The sequence below is a fragment of the Tachyglossus aculeatus genome, chromosome 2 (genome assembly GCF_015852505.1).
Source record: "Tachyglossus aculeatus isolate mTacAcu1 chromosome 2, mTacAcu1.pri, whole genome shotgun sequence".
In the NCBI taxonomy this organism is placed as follows: domain Eukaryota; kingdom Metazoa; phylum Chordata; class Mammalia; order Monotremata; family Tachyglossidae; genus Tachyglossus; species Tachyglossus aculeatus.
Window position 1 is genome coordinate 70,229,530 of NC_052067.1, and position 5,949 is coordinate 70,235,478.

A 5,949-nucleotide genomic window follows, 5' to 3' on the forward strand; every position below is an offset into this window, starting at 1 on the left:
GTACTGGGCTCTTAAACAATTGGAAACACCTTGTCTATCACTAACAATTGTAGTAAGGCAGGGCCAATTTTTCTATGGTCTAATTCATCGTGGGCAAGGAATGTGGTAGTACTGTGGCTCTGCAGGATGCAACAGATGCTGCAGAAGCTGGAAACAAATTACTGTATGAACTTACATGAACAGCAGGGTGGCCTAATGGATGGAGCACAGGCATGGGAGTCAGAGGACTTGGGTTCTAATCCCGGCTCTGCCATTTCTCTGTAGTGTGATCCTGGACAAGCCACTTTACTTTTCTCGTGTCAGTTTCCTCATCTGTAAAATGGGGATCCAATACCCGATCTCCCTCCTGCTTAGGTTGTAAGCCCCCTGTACGACAAGGACTGCACCCAACCTGATTATCTTGTATCTCCTCCAGCACTCAGAAGAGTGCTTGACACCTAGTAAGCACCTAACAAATAACAAAATAATAATAATTATTGCAATCACCTCCTTTGCATAATTACCCCACCCCAATTTTTGAGGAGGAAATATTATTTTTTGTAGCACATAATTGTAAGTAGTGATAGCCATACATGCCAGAGGAAAGGAGGAGCAGAAGGGTGAAAAGCCAGCAAGGCAAAATGGGAAGTCGGGGAGAAAATTCACTGTGTGCCTACTCTCTCAAAGGCCCCTTACCTTCCACTTCCTTCTCCCTTCCTTCTTTTCAGTCTTCTCTCTTTTCTCTTCCTTCCCCTACTGCCAGTCTTAAGTCCTATATTATTAGTATAATAGGCCCATCTCTGTTCTAATGCTACAAAAGTTATGCAAAAAGGGAGGCAATTATGCTAATAAATGCAGTATGCTTCTGATCCAGGGGGATACTCTTTCAACTCAACTAAGCAATGAGCATTATCAAAAATCATTGTGACGGTCACCCAGGAAATGCTGTATACTGATAACTTTACTCTTGATGATAATACACAAGACAACTTACAAATGATTTTGGATCATTTCTCAGAGTTGTTCCATTGCAATGGACTGATATTAAGCCAATGGAAACCTGAGGCTATGAGTCAATCGCATCCAGGAAATCCTACACACAGCCAAAGATTTCTATTATCAGCACAGACCTCAGGCACCTAGGCACCTTACAAACCCAGACTTGTGAGGTAAAAAAAAGGTAAAACAGAATTAAAAAGTCAGTATGACTTTCTAGAAATAGATACACAGTGTTTGGCGATCAGCTTTCTCTACCAAGTTGGAGCTCAACAATGCTGTGAGCATCCAACCTTTTATTACATCGGGAGCTCTGGCCTACCGGTGAAGACACACCCAGCATCTAGAGTAGTTTCATCAGTGCCATCAACAAAACTAGAGACAACATCAATGGCAGGAAACGATGAGTAGCAAAGAGACCCTGGAATGCAGTCAGTTCTCTAGCAATGAGGGAATAATCAGAGCAACACAGTGTGTAAAGAGGATAGTTAAACAGTGGCTCTGTGGTTCAATGAAAGGGGGCACATATGCAAACACAGAGGGCAAAATAAACAATCTAAAGACATTTCAAGCTTCCTGTGAGCAGGTAACATATCTTGTTCTCCTATTATTTTTTCCCAAGCACTGAGTACAGGGCACTGCACTCAGCAGGGGATTAATATGTTCCATTACCACAACTGCATAATGAAGCACAGTTCTGACCCATAAGACCTAACAGTGGACTACTGAGAGACCACTGCAGCAGGAAGGTCAGCCGGGTGGGCAATGATTAGTGAGAGGTTGGTCTCCTTGATTGGAGGCATCAAAACATCAGGATTCCAAGAGGCAATATCAAAAACTGAAGTAGATCCTTAAAGAATAAATGCATCTGTGGTAAGAAACTACAGCGCTTTGCACATGATGCAGACAAGAATGCTTGGTCATGTCTTAATCTTTTCAGTCACATCCAGACACGCAGATGGGTTTTTGCCATAAGAAGCACCTTCTCTGAAAATGAAAGGCCACTGCCAATGTTGAGGGGCTAGTGACATAAGTGAGGTGAAAGAGCTTTAGAAAAACAGAAGTGCTCTACAAATTCCATGCACTATTGTCCAGTGTCCTTTTCATGAAAGCAACATTACTGACTGAAATCCCATCCATGTATATGGGCATGGATAAAAAGGTGGAGGTGCATTTACTATGAAACTTTAGGTTAAGCACTAAACTTTCATGAGAGTTGCTCTGTTATCCAAATTAGTACAGCAATATAAACTAACTTTTTAAGGAGGAGTTGGTTAGCTGATTTGAAAGTGACTGAAAATTCTCAGGTAGAAATTAAATACTGAGCTATGTTTTCTGTTAAACTGGTTACACATTTCTGAGTGTGTGTGTGTGTTTATGTGAGAGAGCTAAGACTTTCCTTAAAAATAAGAAAAATGTAATTACATCTCTGAAAGAGACCACTTGACCAATTTACAGACATATACATTTTACTTTGCCTAAGACACTACCAGAGCTGAAATTAAATAGCCAAAAAATAATTACTAGCTCGATAAATAGTTCTTACCCTCTGGCAGCACTATCTGTATCTAAATAAACACAAGCCTTAATTCTAGCTGATTAAGTATTGCATTTTAGAAACATAAAGGGGTCAGGAGAAAAAAGGCATAGGATGTGACGATTAGAAATGGGGAGGGCTCGCTTGGAGTGGAGACCTTGAGAAGACAGCAACAAGAAGTAAAATCAGAAATTGTGTCAGTGACTGCACAGATAATATATATCATATATAACCACAAAAAGAGACAATCTTTATAGCTACATTTTGTGGAAAGGAAAATCATTCACATGGACTTTTTTTAAAATCTTACCATCAAAAGTAGCATGGCCTATGGAAAGACATAGGGAGAGCCTGGGAGTCAGAGGACTTGGGTTATAATGCCTGTTCTGCCAATTTCTTGCTGTGTGACCTTGGGCAAGTCACTTAACTTATCTGTGTCTCAGTTTCCTCAACTGAAAAATGAGTATTAAACACCTAAGTATTCCTTTTACTTAGACTGTGAGCTCCATGTAGGATAGGGACTGTGTCCAATTTAATTAACTTATATCTACCCTAGTTCTTAGAGCAGTGCTTTGACACAAAGTAAGCACTTAACAAATACCATTAAAAAAGCATCATTTTTAAATGCTATCTGGCAAATACAAAGAGAAATACAAATCATTCTCACTATCTATGCATGTACATAAATGCACCCCCAATTCCTCTCTTTCCTCATTGCTTTCTCAGAATCTTTATTTGACAGTCTCATGGTCGTACTATGTTGAATCCATAAATGTTAGTATCACCCTTCCTACTTATAACTCTCATATCCACCACAATTGGAAACCAAACATTTGCCTCCCAAGCACAGAATTAGACTCTTCACTTTCCTTGACCCAACATCCAGGTTGTTACCAAATCTTTTTACTTTTGTTTTTTTTCCTCCTTTCCATCATCACAGTGAAATCCCTAAACTTTGACATTTCAACTTTTCCTTTCCTGGACCTCTTTTTCTCTACCTTTTCCAAATAACTACCACATCATTTTCCTCACTTTCCATTTGATGTCTCTATTCTCACAATCAGACATAAGAGTTTTCTTATCTAAGTGTCCCTAACCTCTTTCTTTATCCTCTTCTGTTTGTTTTTCTCTGGCATTCTTTCTTTTAGTCACTTCCTGAAATAATAACACACTTCCTGATCATCAAATGTTTTCTGCCAACTTTCCTTCCACTCAAATTTTATCCATATTCCCATTCGCTCCAGGAAGCATTTCCTCTATCTTATTTCGTTTGAAAGCTACAGTTTGCTTTACTCATTAATCAAAATTTGAGAGCAGGTTTTACCGGAATGGATAGGCAACTTGGAAAACCTGCATGCTCAGAGAAAATGAAATCAGAACACTATCTTTCAACTTCTCTCCAGTGATAGGAGATACAAATCTTCCAGCTCAGAATAAACCTGAAAAGAAAGATTTTTCTATAAATGATAGAAAAGAGTCATAAAAAGATGTCAGGAAGGCAGATGGATTATTGCTATTTCATATTTGCAACCAGAAAACAAGGCCAGCATGTGGCTCTCAGTGTGAAATTGCATGCGTTCCATCTATTTCAAGAGATCTTGCAGAAGCGACTTCTGTCTGCTGATCTCACCTCTTCGTCCCTTTCATTTAGATAAACTGTCCACCCCCCAAAACTTCCCAATGCCCAAGGATTATAAACTTACTATTTTTATGTATATCTTCCCCCTCTTAATTTATTTTAAATGCAAGCTACAAGGCAGCATGGCCTAGTGGAAAGGGCACAGAACGGGTCATCAAGAGACCAGGGTTCTATCCTAGCTCTGCCCCTGGCAAGAGCTCAATGGGTCTCAGAGAGCTTGTTTCCTCATCTGTAAAATTAGTGTGAGAAACATGTTCTTCTCCCTTCTTAGCATCGCATCTGGAGAATTTCCAGTATTCTACCAGTCTTGACTAGGGAAGGGAGAGTAAACTAGAAGCATACCCATTCCATTCCTAGCTTGGACAGTGGCTAGCGACTGGAAGAAAATCTGCTACAAGTCAAAACTCACCTGTGGAAGCATCATGGGAGAGAATCGGGGGCATATCAAGTTTACTGCATGGAAGAAAGCAATGGTAAACCAGTTCTGTACTTTTACCAAGAAAACTCTATGGATATATTATCAGAACGATTGCATATGGAAGGGGGCATTCTGGGAGAGATGTGTCCATGGGGTAGCTTTGGGTATAAGATGACATTCATTCATTCATATTTATTGAGCGCTTACTGTGTGCAGAGCACTGTACTAAGAGCTTGGCACTGTACTAAGCGCTTGACATGGCAGCACAAGACAAGACAAGACCTGTTCTTTCCTCTTAAATTGTTTACCCCATGAGAGATGGAAATAATCAGATCTGATAAATTCAATGAGGGGGTTGTGAGTTCATTCATTCACTCATTCAATTGCATTTACTGAGCACTTAAAGTGTGCAGAGCACTGTACTAAGTGCTTGGGTGTGTGCAAAACAACATTAAACAACATATTCCCCGTTCACAGTGAGTTTACAGTCTAGAGTACCTAACTGCTTAGGTGGCTTGTGAGGGGATCTAGGGAGTGGAAAGAATAATCTGGGAAGGTTTTCTGGAGAAGATTTGAGAAGGGCTTTGAAGATAGGGAGAGCTGTGTTTGGTCAGATACAAAGTGGGTAGGAGTTCCAGGAAAGGGGGATGAAGTAAGAAAGAGGTCACCAGTGGGAGAGGTGAGAATGTGGCACAATGAGAAGTTCAGTTGTCTTAGTGTATAGCACAGTACTTATCACATGGGAAACCACTGGTAAATACCATAAATAACTCAAGAGCACAGAAAGTTTTTCATAGACAAGTGTCCAGTTAACTCCCAGGAGTATATTCTATTCATTGGGTCATACTATTTCCCCTCCCTTTGGTGTTTTCTGTGCACTTGTATTTGTACTCCATAAGCACTTGATATTCACTCCATCCTCAGTCCCGCAGCACACAGAGACATAATCTTATACTCTGTAATTTCCCCTATCAGTTATTTAGTTTAATGTCAGCTTCCTCCTCTAAAGTGTATGCCCCTTGTGGGCAGGGATTGTGTCTGCCAATTCTATCACATTGGGCTCTCCCAAATGCTTAATACACGATTCTGCACACAATAAGCACTCAATAATTACAATTGATTAATTTATTCAACCTCTCAGCCCATCATACGTTTTCACTAGGATGCTAAATGAATGCAAAAAGATCAGAGAATTTGACATTAAGGTACATTCAGGGCTCTCATTATTGTTGTTCCTCTGGTAGTTTCCACATGAAGCAGAATTTAGTTAATCATCCAATGTCTATATGAAGATTTCCTTATGAATGACCTGATTCAATTCTCTAGAAACCTGGGAGTTCTCGGTCCCATTTTAAGAGCCCTGGTCATTTACAGCTAATC

General features: G+C 40.0%; 1 non-coding gene across 1 annotated transcript; it reads left to right on the forward strand.

Moving 5' to 3' along the window:
• The first annotated feature begins 4,411 nt into the window (after positions 1-4,411).
• LOC119925020 lies at positions 4,412-4,550 on the forward strand. The gene has a single exon (XR_005449692.1). It is a non-coding gene; the product is annotated as a small nucleolar RNA SNORA7 (small nucleolar RNA).
• The last annotated feature ends 1,399 nt before the right edge of the window (positions 4,551-5,949 follow it).